The sequence below is a fragment of the Rhamphochromis sp. 'chilingali' genome (assembly GCF_963969265.1).
Source record: "Rhamphochromis sp. 'chilingali' genome assembly, chromosome: 4".
NCBI classification, from domain to species: Eukaryota; Metazoa; Chordata; class Actinopteri; order Cichliformes; family Cichlidae; genus Rhamphochromis; species Rhamphochromis sp. 'chilingali'.
In genome coordinates, this window is record NC_137948.1 from 35,373,358 (window position 1) to 35,390,008 (window position 16,651).

At 41.0% G+C, this 16,651-nt stretch overlaps 2 pseudogenes across 2 annotated transcripts in view; one reads left to right on the plus strand and one right to left on the minus strand.

Moving 5' to 3' along the window:
* Positions 1–16,651, plus strand: part of LOC308395320 (kallikrein-8-like) — an 83,611-nt pseudogene that overhangs the window by 33,415 nt on the left and 33,545 nt on the right. The window lies entirely within an intron of this gene.
* Positions 582–10,875, minus strand: LOC308395920 (F-BAR and double SH3 domains protein 2-like; annotated as a pseudogene). The gene is made up of 7 exons: positions 10,628–10,875; positions 4,636–4,734; positions 4,188–4,340; positions 3,970–4,091; positions 2,607–2,690; positions 933–1,116; positions 582–848 (listed from the first exon to the last, which is right to left on the minus strand). The product of its transcript is annotated as an F-BAR and double SH3 domains protein 2-like (transcript).

Consider the following 16,651-nt stretch of genomic DNA (forward strand, 5'->3'; position numbering starts at 1 on the left):
ATATGAACTGTGGAAACTAACTGAACAATAAAACTCAGAATAAACAAATTCAAACATTATATGAAAGGTATAAACTGATTTGCATCTTATTGATTTGCAGGCTCACTTTGCTCCAGGACTTGACGACTGGCCCAACCCGTACAGTCTTTGTCTCTTAATACTGAATGTTGAAAACTGATACTCATGGACACCTTATTTCAGCCTCTTTACTTTGCATAAGAGACCCAAAGCTTTACATCAACATGATGTTGTCTAGTGGACCAGCACGTCCATTACATGTTTTGCCGTTATTGCTGTTTGTTACGAGTTCAAATATTGAGGGTGAGCACAAAACAATAATGGTCCAGAAGAGCTTCGGTCAAACAATGATTTTAATGAACACGCACGTGGGGAGATGAACACTGCCCACAGACAGCATCGATCTCCGCCCAATGATACACAAGCAGTTGTTTTATACCATCAGGGTTTACTTTTATGACGCCCCCTCATGCGTCAAGCAGATACAACACAGGCATAAGTTTCAAAACCACAAATGTTCTGTTGACGACTTTTGACACATTTAAAAGGACATCTTCTCCGTCTGGAGGCCAGGTGCTTCCTATTAATCTTCTAACTCTCGCTTATCTCCTGGAACAAACTGTCCCTTAGGCAGACACAATTTTGCAGTCACAAGCTTTTGCAAACTATTATTTGAACTCTTACACCAACAACGCCGTTAAACTCGCCCTCCCAGAAGCCATCGTCCTCGTGGGTCTCTCTGCTCAGGATGGGGATGATGGCGCCTTCTGGGAACGACAGCTCATCTTCCGTTTGTCCCGCGTAGTCGTACAAAGCCTTTGCGAATGAAACTGCAACACAGACAGTGGCAACGAGGGTATTAAACAAAGCAGGAAATCAAAACTCCGATATTATCTGGTGGAGGCGGATCTCACTCCTCGAGTCTCCGTTGACGGAGCCGGTTGGGAGTTCGGTTTCAGGTTCGGTGGAGTTGCTGGAGGAATGGGATCGGGCGTCCAGCGCGGCCAGCGACTGCAGCATGCTCAGCAGGCTGTTGGAGGAGGGCAGCTGCAGGTATTTCTCCGGGACGTAGCCCACCTGTCCGCTACGGTTTCTGGCCTGGAAACACAGACAATGCACACAGACGATGACAACAGCCAAAAATGTTTCAACAGGAAAACTCCTAATGAGAAAAAATAAAGTCAGATGTAAAGAGTAGGGCTGTAACAATATCACTGCATCGTCGCCAGAATTTAATAACAGCCACAAAGAGAATAATAGGAGAGCTTTTGTTCGCTCTTCCTGAATTAACGAGAAATCTAAAATCCTAAACAAGCCTCTGCTGAATTCATGAAGCTTGATTTCATGAACACCGGTGGCCTCCCCTTCCGCTGCTTACTTATTTTCATTCAGATTGAAAACACTCAGAGGTATTGGGATCTCTGTTGGGGCATGCTGTGGGGAATCACAGCACTAAAACAGATCTATATAAATGATATTGCTCACATTTTTATGTATGATTATATTCATTAAAATAAATACCCCATTAAAACACTATATCTGTATATGAAAAGATAATCACCTAAGTAAATACACATAAAATATTGGCTCAACACGTGGAACATTTGCACAATGGCTCACAGGAAAGCCAGACTTACACAATAAACAAAAGTAAAACAGCAACAATGCACAATGTTCCTTCAGGGAAATGATCTGAAAACAACCACACACAAAGTACACAATGACTACACACCAGCAGCTCTGCAGAGGCGTTTATAAAAGAATGACTTCACACAATGATGGGAGCATCCACAGCTGACATTTCTACATTTAAGTAGACACCACTGACCACCCGAAAAATGTCCTCAAAGACTTCTCAAATTTTCTCCCAAAGGTCCAGGAGCAACTTTGTAACAGTCTGTGACAAACAAAGTGAAAATGATAACTAAGTAGCTGGGAGATCATCAAATTAACATTTTATATCCATGACCAGGTCACTCCGCAGATCTCAAACTGATCAAGAGTCCACGAACCGCTGTTAAAAAGCAGAAGCTGACAAACTGTGATCAAACCGGAGCGCTGCTGAGGCAGGATTGGATCACCATCAATCAGGATTTGGTCCAGATTTTCAGTAGCTGCACTTAAGGTATGAATTTAAAAACTGCCTCATTCATGAATTATTGCATTCACAAACTTGGGTGCCATGCCCGCCCACCTGCCTGCCCGGCTGCGTGACGAGAATCTCCCATCAGCCCTTTACGGCTGCAGGGCCAAAAAAGAAGCAGAGAACTGTGTATTTGTACATTTTTTGATTTGTCTTTATGTTCAGCAGAGCTTCTACCACCCAGGCCAACCTGACCTGCCTCAATGCACCGCACGCATTTTAGTTGAATTATTCTAATTCCTGAAGCCACATCAGTTCAACTGATCCCAGAGAAACACTAAAACGTCCAGTAGATAGTCTGTACCGGTGCGAGGTCTTATAAAAACTGAAACTAAATGTTTGTCAAACAGTCTAAGAGCCAGAGAGTGAACTAATACACAAAACAACCAACCCTCAAACATGAGAGTGCATCTGCTACATAACTGTGTTTGTGTTATTTTTGTACCTTGACCCAGTCCTCCATGTCGCCATCATCGATGCCCTCCAAGATTTCCTGCTCCTCGATGGTCAGCTCGTCTGGCTGAGAAGCCTGCAGACAGACAAACACGTTCATTCAAATTAAAGCTGCGATGTAACAGTTTAACCATCTTCATTTCACCCGTGATGTATATTTTTCAAATACCGCCACACTGGTGAACGGACAAAAATGCTCACTGTGGCTTCAATAACATCAGCCAGAACACTGAAGAAAACACTGAGACCATGCCTGCATTTATACCACACTTTACTCAGGACTCAGGTAATATAAAACAACTAATACTCCAAAGCAGCACAAAACTCAGACTTACACTAGAATTTCTGTACAAATTCAAAGAGCAGGTGTTTTAAACCTGGACACAGAATCATTAGTGCCACAAAGTTTGGGAAAGTAAATCTAAATGGGGGTTAAACACGACTGGAACTGATTAAAAACAGCCAAAACAAAAAGTGGCTTTACTTCAAAGTCAGAATTATAATTGGTGACATGTTAAAGATCCACGTCCAATCCAAATATTTAAATCATGTGTGGAGAGGTTAACCGTATTTACATCTTAATAGATTTTATGACGACATCCATCCAGCAGGGATGGAGGAAATCCCAGCCAGCTTTGTAGGCTAACACAGAGAGCATCCACATTATAATGCACCACACAGACGGCAGACTTCAACCACACTTTCAGAAAATATAACAGGAATGAGTCTCCAGCTGTCTGCGTCAGTAACAGAAGCTTTAATCTAACAAGTTTGTCTTTTAATGAAGGAGGAACCTGGAGAGAACCACAGAGGCACAGGAGAGCATGACAAGACACTTAAAAAGATTTAAATATTAATCATATAATTACCAGAAAATATGGTTAAACCTACAGAATCTTAAAAATACTTTTCCTTTCACTTCCAGCTGTTTTATGTATTCTGCATGAAAATGAGGTTTACGGAGGACAGAAAGTGTAACTCTGCAAGTCACTGTTCTTCTAAAAACACATTTTTTGTGGCTCCTGAATCTTCATCCATCAATATCCAGCTACACCAGCTTCCTGCATTTTCTAATAATGACTGCTTCTGTAACTCCCAACACGCACTCCCCGTGCCTCGAGCTCGAGGCAAGGCCGGCCTCTACACGTATTTTAAAGAGTTGTGAATACAGAAAGCGCAGAGATGCTGCAACAGCAATCAAACAGTGTTTTTTTCCAGAGCAGCGACACTGATTGTTTAGAAGACTAAACTCAGACTCGACTCGCTGCAAACACATGAGGCTTTGTAGATGTCACCATTTCTCTGGGCGCTGACCGACTCATCGGCTACGACCCTGCTTAAGCGTGTGTCGTTACCTTGTAGGAGTAGAGCACTTTGCAGGTGAGTGGATAGTTTTTCAAGGTGCTGGAGGGGCTGGAGCTGCTGTCATCCAACACTCCATCTCCTCTTCATCCTCTCGCTCCAAATCTGCTGTTACCTACGGATGTTAGACCGACATCTGCGTTTAGGGCACAAATCTACAGCGCATATACTTCAAAACTACAGCACTGTGGAATTGGAGTTTTCGTCTTACGGAGAGTGAAGGATCGTGGGTACTGAGGTTGTTCCAGCGCTCGTTCTCCAGCTCCTCCATCACCTGGTTCATCGCACTCTTCAGCCACGTTTCAACCGGGACTCCCGCCTCCCTTAGCAGGTCCAGCTGGGCCTCGGCTTTCGCTTTCACCGTCTAGCAGCAAAAAAAATAAAAAATAAAGGTGAGTTAAATACCACCAGACTTTCACAACCCACTGACAAGCCCCCCACCCCCCAAAGAATAAAGAAAACACAATGAGATTAGTATGAAAATAAAATAAATACTTAATGTGTTTTAAACACCTCTGCTCTCTTCTAACAGAACATTAATCCTTTAAATCTGTCACTTCCCCTTTCAAACCAGCAGGTGCCGCACTGGGGCAACTTTAAATAAGGAGAAACTGATTCAGAAGATGGAGAAATCGCTGATCTAGAAGTTCAAAGGTTACCTCTGCCCTCCGGAGACTCTGCCTGGCCACCTCCATCTTGATCTCCAGCTCGCTGTTGCTTGGCTCCGAAGCTTCCTGGGTCCCGTACTCCTCCAGGGCCTGAAAACAAAACAATTACAACTATTGTGGTGACGTATACAAAGGAACACATGGAATAGATGGAAACGGTCCAACAATAAAGCGATCAACATAACCAGGGACATCTGGAAACAGGTCGCTGCACGAGCTGTGCTCACCTATCTTAAACCAGCTTTCGCAATAAACCAGTGAGACGGAGCTCTTATCAATTTTATCCTTTCATGCCACAGTAAAATATGGAGAAGTTTATGATGCCGAGGTTTATTATTATCATCCAGCTGACCGGCTTCGCTGCATTAAAGGCCAAATTCCAGTTTAATGGAAAAAAGTGACACATCAGTGCATTTTGTACACTTCCTGCAAAGATTTTGCAGGGATTGTGTGAGTAAGGGGTGACAAACCACATCAGAATAACTCCAAACCCAAACACAGACATAACACGCACGTTTAGATTCAGAGACTTAAACTTCCCAGAGGATTTCCTTCTCTTTGCAGAACGTCACACTCATCATGTCCAAAGGGTCATTTTGACTCCTCTGGAATTGTGAAAACTGTTAAATTAAAATCCCATGATCATCATATTTCATGACTTTTCCTTATATGGGTTTATTCATTATATAGTGAAAGCAAAAGCAACAAAAATTACCACCACTCATACCTTTAACTGCTGAGGATATCATTTTGATAGCATCGAAATTTATGTCAATGCCAATTTTATTTATAGAGCACATTTCATTACATGCAAAATGTGCTTAAACAGAAGAGGCTCAAGGCAGTGAGAACAAGAAAATAAAATTTAAAATAGAGATTGCAAATGCATTTTGATTAGAAGGCTGCAGTAACATGAGCCAGAGCTACCTAGACATGACTGATGGGTAAATATATTGCCTCAACTGCTGCTGTTGCAGGATGGGGGCAGGTCTAGCATTACATTTTTTCTCAATATGAAAACATGGACTAATTTTAACATATTTTTAAATCCACAGATTCTCCAAAAAAGCTACAGGATCTATTTTTAACAATAGAGGGCTCAACAAGTAATCTGTAGCTCTAAAACTAGCAGATTTTTACACCCTAAAAGAAAATTTAAACATCAACTTTGTGGGACTTTTTTTTAAGGTGCTTTATGTTTAAAACCGGAATTTGCCAATTTTTTTGCTTAGCTTTATGAATCTAACAAAACACAGAAAAGTTGTTTCTGTTGTGAAACAGCAGATGGTGCTACGCTGGCACTGACCGGATTGTAACAGATGGACTTTCAGGACGTTTCTGTGTCGAACAGCCACCCAGTCAGATCGTCTCTTACACAACAAGAAAAGAACATGCTTATGTCATTACAATAAAGAAAACCTATCTCCTATGTGTATCTGCTGTTTTAAATATAACATCTTATTTGACTGACTGATTGATTCGATTTGAACTAATTTGGTTACTGGATCGCTGTGAATAATGATCACACGCTTTACTCGGAGCACAAGGACCAGTGTTACCTGCTGTGTTTTCAAATATCCACACCGTGCTTTAATCATTTACATACACCATGCGTAACTTAATTCACTGCACGGTGTCTGGACTGTTACACCACGTCAGCATTATAAACCCTTTCTTAGTCGTCTTATGAACGACATGGTTATATTTGTTTCAATTTTCTTCTAATCAATAAAAATATAATTAAACAATTTCAGGGGGAGGCAGGGGAGGCTCTCCACCACTAATGTTTTCTTTAGGAACAGGCTGCTGCTTGTTTGACTTCCAATGAAAACAACACCAGCGTTTGCAGTTTGAACAAATTGTCTAGTGTTGTCCGGCGGGGCAAAGGAGAAAAGGAGCGACGGAGCTGGGCGGCAGAATCTGACTCTTTTACATCCACGAACGGGAGTCGTAACACATCGCTTGGCAGACCTGCGGCGTCACCTTACAGCCTGATAGGAAAATATTTTTGGACCAAAGCTGACATTTACATTAATTTTTATAGTGGGCAAAGAATCCAATAAAAGCCAAATGTGGCTGTAAAATTATTTAAAATAGACTTAAGGCCACAAGGAGACACTGCGGGCTTCATGAGCAGGTGCACCTGAATTGCACCCATGTCTGCAATGGGACTCGTAAAGGAGTTTCGGATGTGTATTTTATATACGCATATCTACTTTTATCAGCTAAAGTGCAGCTCTCAGGGCAGATTTTGACCACAGCAGAGGTTTCAGACCTGAACTGGCACTGAAAAACAATCCAGACAGTCAAGTTGAACTGAGAAATCCATAAAGCTGAGAGCGTAACGGATGCAAAACAGTCGGAGGGAAGAAAAGAAGGAAGGAAGGAAGAATTTAGCAACTCTGGAAAGTTATCTCAGCAGCATCATTTCACCAGCCATATTGTGGCAATCATGAGGTGAACAGCAGCATTTGATTTTCTGTAAACTTCTTACCTAACTTTATAGGCCTGTTACATGTTGCATGACCTGTTGCACAGGGCTATCATGTAGAAAGGGAGGTTCAGACCTGCGGGTGTTTTATAAAATAAAAATCCTGGGTCATTCCACACACACATGACCCCACATGACCCCGTTACAATCAGCTGAATATATATGTGTAATAACTTTAGTACATTTTTATGAATTATAGGCGCAGAAAGTGCATAGTGGTGGGTTGAAATGTAAAACTTTTTCAACTGCGCTATTGAAGATTCATAATTTTATAAGTACAGGAGATATCTATATGAAATTAACAGGGCTGGAAAAACACATTAAAGCTCTGGTAAAAAACAAACAAACAAAAAAACTGCAAATAATCAACTTTAACCCACATGCCACAATCTAAAGCCAAAATCTTGTTTCCTTTAATCAACTTTGAGTTGTTTCAAGTAGTTTCAAACAGCAATCCTGCACCAATTTAATCTCTATGATGTGGAGAAACAGAAGCAAACATCGGTGCTGCCGGATGTTTTGTGTGTTTTCTATTAATTCACCGGCGAATACAGCATTTTGAGTAAAACTCTCAAAGCTCTTAACATGTGTGCTACCAAGTGAGTGCAAATGAAACTTCTCCATATTTATACCAGGATCATCTTCTAGCTGGCATCTGTCAGATATCAGTTAGGTAGATTTTGCCTGATGCTGCTGGATGGATTTTGATGGCCTCTAAAATGACTGAAATAGACCAGGTAATCACAGATAAAGAAGACTGCAGATACTCTGTCTCTTTTCATAACCTTATGGCTCAAGATGAATAAACAACAAGTGTTTGGACTTCTAAAACGAGGCGAAACTCTTTGATTTAAAGCACAAGACAAAACGAGAGCTTGGAAGCAAAAGTAAATGGAAAACAGTGACAGTCTTTTCCAGATTACTGTGTCTGTATCTTGTCTTATAATCACAGGTCATTTAGCAGTGAGGACAATGAGTTGAGACAATCTTTAAAGCACGCGTTTATCTGTTTACACTTCCTGGAAGTGTGTGATGACAGAAATTAAGTTCAGAGGAATAAGTGTGTGGTGTGCATTAACAATAAAAATGGAAAATGTCATTATATTGTGCAGATATTCCTCTGTGTTTAGGACAGCGACTAGTTAAGATATGCTTTTTAAAATATATATATATATATATATATATATAGAAGCCACTGACATAAAGACAAGAAAGCTCCTTACCATGCATGGAGGGTTTCACCCCAAGTCCAGCACCCTGAGGCTGTACGCTAAGCGGAAGGAAGGGGGCCGGGGACTGGTGAGTGTCAGCACCACAGTCCAGGATGAGACAACGAACATCCAAGAATACATTGGGAAGATGGCCCCAACTGACCGAGTGCTCAGTGAATACCTCAGGCAGCAGAAACCCAAGAAAGAGGAGGGAGACGAGGAACCATCATGGAAGGACAGGGCCCTGCACGGTATGTACCACCGGCAGATAGAGGAGGTGGCTGATATCCAGAAATCCTACCAGTGGCTGGACAAAGCTGGACTGAAAGACAGCACAGAGGCACTAATCATGGCAGCACAAGAACAAGCTCTGAGTACAAGATCCATAGAGGCTGGGGTCTATCACACCAGGCAAGACCCCAGGTGCAGGCTGTGTAAAGATGCCCCAGAGACAATCCAGCACATAACAGCAGGGTGCAAGATGCTAGCAGGCAAGGCATACATGGAACGCCATAACCAAGTGGCCGGCATAGTGTACAGGAACATCTGTGCCGAGTATAACCTGGAAGTCCCGAGGTCAAAATGGGAGACGCCCCCAAGGGTGGTGGAGAATGACCGAGCTAAGATCCTGTGGGACTTCCAGATACAGACGGACAAAATGGTGGTGGCTAACCAACCGGACATAGTGGTGGTAGACAAACAGAAGGAGACGGCCGTAGTGATCGATGTAGCGGTTCCGAATGACAGCAATATCAGGAAGAAGGAACACGAGAAGCTGGAGAAATACCAAGGGCTCAGAGAAGAGCTCGAGAGGATGTGGAGGGTGAAGGTAACGGTGGTCCCCGTGGTAATCGGAGCACTAGGTGCGGTGACTCCCAAGATAGGCGAGTGGCTCCAGCAGATCCCGGGAACAACATCGGAGATCTCTGTCCAGAAGAGCGCAGTCCTGGGAACAGCTAAGATACTGCGCAGGACCCTCAAGCTCCCAGGCCTCTGGTAGAGGACCCGAGCTTGAAGGATAAACCGCCCGCAGGGGCGTGCTGGGTGTTTTTTTTAATTTTATATATATATATATATATATATATGTACTGAAGTGCAAATTAAAAGTTGAGGTTGTGCATTTAATTAGGAAGATAAACAGTCTGATAAAGTCGGAACAAACACGAGCTGGAACTAGTCCCACGGTGAGGAAATGAGACGACACATCTGTAAATAAAAACTAAAAATGGGAAATAATCTAAGTTCCTGTGCAGGGCAAGGAGTACAGTACAAAGTTCACTGTTCTGCCTTCAGGCTCATAGTTCAGACTAACAAAGATAAAGACCAATCACGCAGGACTTATTATGTTTCCTCCTTTGACTTCTTACCCAGACTGTTCCATAATGTGTGTGCAGCACTTTTGTGATTAAAATCTATTTAAATTAGTTGTTTATTTCAGTGCAGACAGATTATTGACACTCAAACAATGGAGCTACTTTGTCTGTTACTTACAATTTTTTAGAAAATTAGAAAAATTAGAAAATTTTTTCCTGCTTGTGTATCAATTTAGAGGAAAGGTCATCACCCAGCTTCTCAAGCTTCATACTCCAGTGATCATGAATGTCTAAAAAAAAAAAAATCTTTTCTGCATCTGGTATTGTTGAGATGTTTAACTCTGGACCAAAAAGGTGGATCTGCTCTGCCTAAAGCCGCTTTGAGCATCAAGGTCCTGAGCCGAGTCCAGTCCGGGCTTTTGTGGCCACGGCCAGCTCAGCTTTCAGGATGCCCGTGAGCTGCTTGTTCCACTCGTCTGATTTTGTATTGATTGTTGTCTAAACAAATTAATCTGTCATCTGTTGAGCTTTGTTCCACTTCTCAACAATCTCCTCTGATCTGTGTTCATTACAGCATTTTACCTGTGGTTTCCAACCTGTGCAGTTCAAACCTGAAGGATCCACATTTCACTTCACTTTTCTGTAGAAATTGATTTTCCGGTAAACTGATTAACACCTCCTGCCAACTAAATTAGTCAAACACGAACCTTATTTTATGCTACAAAATTTGTATTAAAAGCAACCCAAACACTTTGAGATTTGGATTTTAATAGTTTCAAAAATTATTCTTCAAGTTTTACTTGAACATTTTAGAGAAATCATGTTAAGTTCAAAATTTTTAAGGTTGGGGATTTCATTCCATGCATAATAAATACGAGTTTATTTTCCCCAATAATCACTAAAAGCAATCGCATGTGATATTTTATGCATTTAATAATGAATAAAAAGAGAAAAACATCAGTATTTACCGTATCTGAGTCGACAGGCTGGAACATGAAGTCTGGTGCTTGCTGGAACGCCATGTTCTTCTGCACAAACAGCTGCTGTTGAAACTCCTGCAGAACCTGCATGCGTTTCAAGGGAACAGACAAAAATATACATATATACTTATTTAAGGTTTATCACAAGCTTACAAATCAGCCCATGTCTAAACCTGCATAATTAACACTTAGTAAAGCCTTTAGGGTTCAGGCTTGCTCCCTATTTAGTTTAAATTTCTTGCCCACATTTATTTCTATTTAAAATTAACTTTGAAAAAAAAAAAGACCTCCAGCTGAATGAATTGTGGCCAGTGATCCGTGTAGCTTTGGGCCACATTTATAATTTTTTATTTTCCATTACTCTGTCAGTTTATTTCTGTTGTATTAAGTTATGTGATTTGCTTATAAAATGAACCCAAATCAGCTTTTTATTATTTTAAACAAGTCAAATAAAAGAAAACGCCAATAACAATTAAGAGAATGACCATAAAGCCGTTTCTGGTTACTATCAGCTGATCTGAATGCTGATGACCACGCTGGTGTTTGTGGTCACAGCCTGACATTAAAAACGTATCACAGGCTCGAGTTCACCGCCTGCCTATTTTCACACAGACTATTTTTAACTCTCCAGCTGCTGAAAGCTTAAAGAGACAGTTAACAAATTACATAACATATCACTGTAAGTAACACAGGTGAAGGTACAAACAGTTTTAATTCTAATTTCAGGTTTTTTCTAAAGCCAGCTAAAGCAGCCGGGGACTGGACCACAACCTGGACCACAAAGCTCTCTGCCCACCCGAGGGAGGACGAAGTACCTGTGTGGATATTTTAAGCTGAACTCATGGGGCACAGCTATTAGCTGTTCTGGAAAACAAAGAAACCTCCCCAGTACTGGTCCCAGGCTAGTAACTTTGGTCTTTTGAATTGTACTTAAGTTTGGCCCCTCATCAAGAACCAGTTGCCTTGGGGAGACCATACCAGGGGACAGCATAGCTTCTCCTCCTCAACTGCGATCATTCACAGAAAGGAAAGGAGCCAGTGTAGGTGGTTTGACTGGCATCTGAAATAGGAGGCCTCCAGAATGTCTCCTAGACGAGCTGGTAAGGGCAGACCAAACACACACTGGACACATTATGTATCTCGGCCGGCTCGCCGTGGTATCCCAGTATTCGCTGCCTGTCTGTTGTCAGACGCATTTGTGTGACCATAAATACCACTTAAGTGGGAAAAGGAACTTCTGGACATCTCTGCTTGGACTGCTGACTCAAGTGTCAAAAAATGATTTGATAGAGGAACTTGTATTGGAAAAAAGAGGAGCAGGGTATTGATCCCTGTTGATTTACCCGTCAGTCTACAGTCATACCTTTACCTATGACTAAAATCTGACACAAATGAGCATCTTCTGAAGGATGTCTGACCTCTGCCTTAGAAACACGATGAAGAGCTGAGTTATTTGGAAAGCTACTCGTTTACACCGAAAGGCACCAGAGTGGCGGCTCACTGTTCTCCAGGAAGAGCAGGAGTAGGTGGCTGGGGAGGGGGACGTCTGGGCATCATGACCGGACTCAGATAAGCAGCAGAAAATAGATGGAAGGAAATCAGGTTTAGTAATATCAGTTTTATATTCTTTAATCTTGTACACCGTATAAATGCCTCACATTTTAATCAAGCTTCCTGTAGAAACAAGATGCTGCTGCGTCTCTGCTCACATGGAGAGGCAGAGGTTGAGGTTGTGTGTGAGAAATATATTACTATGAATTACTAGGCTAACAATTACACCAAACTGCCAGGCTTGACACCATCTGAAAAGTAAAATGAGCATAAAATGAGCAGCTTACCCAAGCCAAGTTAAATAGTATCCCACAAGTAGCTCATTTTACTTTTGCTCCCCCAACTTATTTAATCAACCAGCCACAGTGTGGAGCTGACATTCCAATCAAGCTTAATCAAACAATTAAGCTCTCTCTTTCATAGATATAAATAACTGCTGCTAGCTATGACGTTTAAGGAGTGAATAGTGAACTTCTTTTAATGGTGTGTTTAATTAATTTTATTTAATAACTTGTGACCTTTGAGTCCCTTCCTTGCAAGAATTATGGCCAATGACGGAAATGTATGTATTACATTTAAGATTGGAAAACAATGTTAATGCCACAAACGTGAGTTGTCATATACATCTGTGAGTTAATCTGCACAACCGTGTGCACATGTGCTCTGTGCATGTACACACACAAAGAATTGACCTTCGTTCCTTAAATTTGTAGCATTGCCTCTGTGCTGACTGATGGTGCTCAGTGGCTTTTGCTTCTTGCTTTTAAATCAGATGTCACTCTCAACATAAACACAAGCTACAGCAGCCAAGCAGTCTTAGCTGAGGAAACAAAGATACATTTCCTCATTTAATGTAAAATATTGTGGTGATGTTATGTTATATTAGGCAGGCAGCTGCCCAAATAACACTGTGACAATCAAAAGTATATCTATTTTGAACGCCTCAGCTGGAAAAATTCAAAATGGTTTGTAAAGTTGGCCACAGGTCTGTATGTAAATGGGAGTTAAAACATTGCTTCATATTTGGATATGTATGATGTTAGTGTTTCTAAAATACTAAAAAATGTGTTTATTAACAAAGTAAACTAAAAATAGACATTATTAAATTTTATACTTTTAACTACTGAATTGAACATAATATGAAATAATGTGTTTCCACTGTGGGAATGATGGATCCAATGACAAATAACTTTCAGATTAGTAAAGCTATATTTTTAATCTTTCTAGTTTTCCATTTCTATTTAGATGATTTATATTTATATTTAAAAGGAACAGGATCATAACAAAATAACACCACTGCAAGTGTAACAAAAATATGTTGAAATCAAATGGTATGTTATTTGAAATCAATATGAAACAATGACACATGCATTTTATCCAATTTTTTTTATTTATTTAATTTTTCCCAATTGTCCAAATTAGTCTGTGATTTGCCTTATTGTCCAACAAATCATATTTATATACAAATGCTTCTCTGGTGTCCTGGATTGTTGATTACCTGACAGGAAGACCACAATATGTACGTCTCCCACAGTGTGTGTCTGACAAGGTGATTAGCAACACAGGGGCACCACAGGGGACTGTCCTCTCCCCCTTCCTCTTCACCCTCTACACCACAGACTTCAGCCACTGCACAGAGACCTGCCATCTTCAGAAGTTTTCTGATGACTCTGCGGTGGTTGGATGCATCAGCAGGGATGATGAGACAGAGTACCGGGCTGTGGTCGACTCCTTTGTCACGTGGTGTGAGCAGAATCATCTGCAGCTCAACGTGGCAAAGACCAAGGAACTGATCGTGGACTTCAGGAAGACCAGGAAACACTTGACCCCTGTTTCAATCCAGGGGGTCAGTGTTGACATTGTGGAGGACTATAAATACCTTGGAGTACACATTGACAATAAACTGGACTGGGCTAAAAACACCACAGCACTTTACAGGAAGGGCCAGAGTCGTCTCTATTTTTTGAGGCGACTGAGGTCCTTCAACATCTGCCAGAAAATGCTGAGGATTTTCTATGAGTCTGGGGTGGCCAGTGCGATCCTCTATGCTGTTGCATGCTGGGGGAGCAGGCTGAGGGTCGCAGATGCCAACAGACTTAATAAACTGATCCGTAAGGCCAGCAATGTTGTGGGGATGGAGCTGGACTCCCTCAAGGTGGTGTCGGAGAGGCGGATGCTGTCCAAGATAAAGACAATGTTGGATAACACCTCCCACCCACTCCATGACATGTTGGTCAGTCACAGGAGCTCGTTCAGCAAGAGACTGAGATTACCGAAAAGCACCACTGAACGACACAGGAAATCATTCCTCCCTGTATATATTGTACTATTCTTAGTTAGCGTATTGTCTGTCTTGTCTTAATGTTGGTTTAAAATGGAGCACTGTAACAAAAAATAATTTCCCCCAGGGATCAATAAAGTATTCTGATTCTGATTCTGATTCTGATATGTGACTCTCAAATATGATTTAAATGGATCATTCCTCACTTGATGACGAATTATCCATTTAAATATTTGCAGAGTCCTAAACTTGATGCCAGTGAACTTATCAGCGGTTGGTTTTAAGAAAAAAAGCCCAAAAAATCCCCTATGAGCAAGCACTTGGCGACGGTGGGGAGGAAAAACTCCCTTTTAACAGGGAGAAACCTCCGACAGAACCAGGCTCAGGAAGGGGTGGCCATCTGTCGCTGCCGAGTGGGCTTAAAATGTTCACTGTCCATCCTCCTTCTGACAGGAACTTCCTACAGACCAGGTATGAAGGATGCCTGAGTGGACATACAAAACTCACAAGTTCCTGGCTCTCACGGCTCCTCTGCAGAGGGTTAGTCGAAGAAGGAGGGGCATCGCGAGGGGCGTCGGGGGACGGGGGACTGTGCCTCACTGCCCTCCCCTTCTCCAAGAAACCCGTCTTCAACCGAGCCGAGAGAGCCGGGAACTTGTGAGGTGTGCATGTCCTGGTGAGCCTCCACCGTTTTATGGGTGGGTGCAGCCTCGACTGTACAGAGACAGACCAGACCAGCTGCACCACACAGACACTTCAAACCTGATCTGTGGACAATAAACAGACACACACACACACACACACACACACACAGACAGACACACATATATACACACACACACACACACACACACAGACAGACATATACACACACGCACACATACATACATACACACACACACACAGACAGACATATACATACATACATCTTACTATTAAAAAAATAAATAAAGTTAGGGTTCCTAACAATTAGCAATACAAGACATAAATACACACATAAACATTACAAGACAAAAAAACAAGTCAAAGATATTTGCAACAAACAGACCTCAGTGCAAGAAAGTTACTTAACAGCAATTGAAGACATACATACAGACATAAACATTATAAGACATAAAAACAAGTCAAAGATATTTGCAATAAACAGACCTCAGTGCAAGAAAGTTACTTACCAGCAATACAAGACATAAATACACATTTAACAGCAATACCAGACATAAGTACACAAATAAACATTATAAAACATAAAAGCAAGTCAAAGATATTTGCAACAAACAGACCTCAGTGCAAGAAAGTTACTTAACAACAATTGAAGACATACATACAGACATAAACATTATAAGACATAAAAACAAGTCAAAGATATTTGCAATAAACAGACCTCAGTGCAAGAAAGTTACTTACCAGCAATACAAGACATAAATACACACATAAACATTATAAGACATAAAAACAGGTCAAAGATATTTGCAACAAACAGACCTCAGTGCAAGAAAGTTACTTACCAGCAATACAAGACATAAATACACACATAAACATTATAAGACATAAAAAAAAGTCAAAGATATTTGCAATAAACAGACCTCAGTGCAAGAAAGTTACTTACCAGCAATACAAGACATAAATACACATTTAACAGCAATACCAGACACAAGTACACAAATAAACATTATAAAACATAAAAGCAAGTCAAAGATATTTGCAACAAACAGACCTCAGTGCAAGAAAGTTACTTACCAGCAATGCAACACATAAGTACAAATATAAACATTATAAGACATAAAAACAGGTCAAAGATATTTGCAATAAACAGACCTCAGTGCAAGAAAGTTACTTAAGAGCAATTGAAGACATAAATACACACATAAACATTATAAAACATAAAAGCAAGTCAAAGATATTTGCAACAAACAGACCTCAGTGCAAGAAAGTTACTTAACAGCAATTGAAGACATACATACAGACATAAACAATATAAGACATAAAAAAGAGGCAAAGATATTTGCAATAAACAGACCTCAGTGCAAGAAAGTTACTTACCAGCAATGCAACACATGAGTACAAATATAAACATTATAAGACATAAAAACAGGTCAAAGATATTTGCAACAAACAGACCTCAGTGCAAGAAAGTTACTTACCAGCAATAGAAGACATACATACACACATAAACATTATAA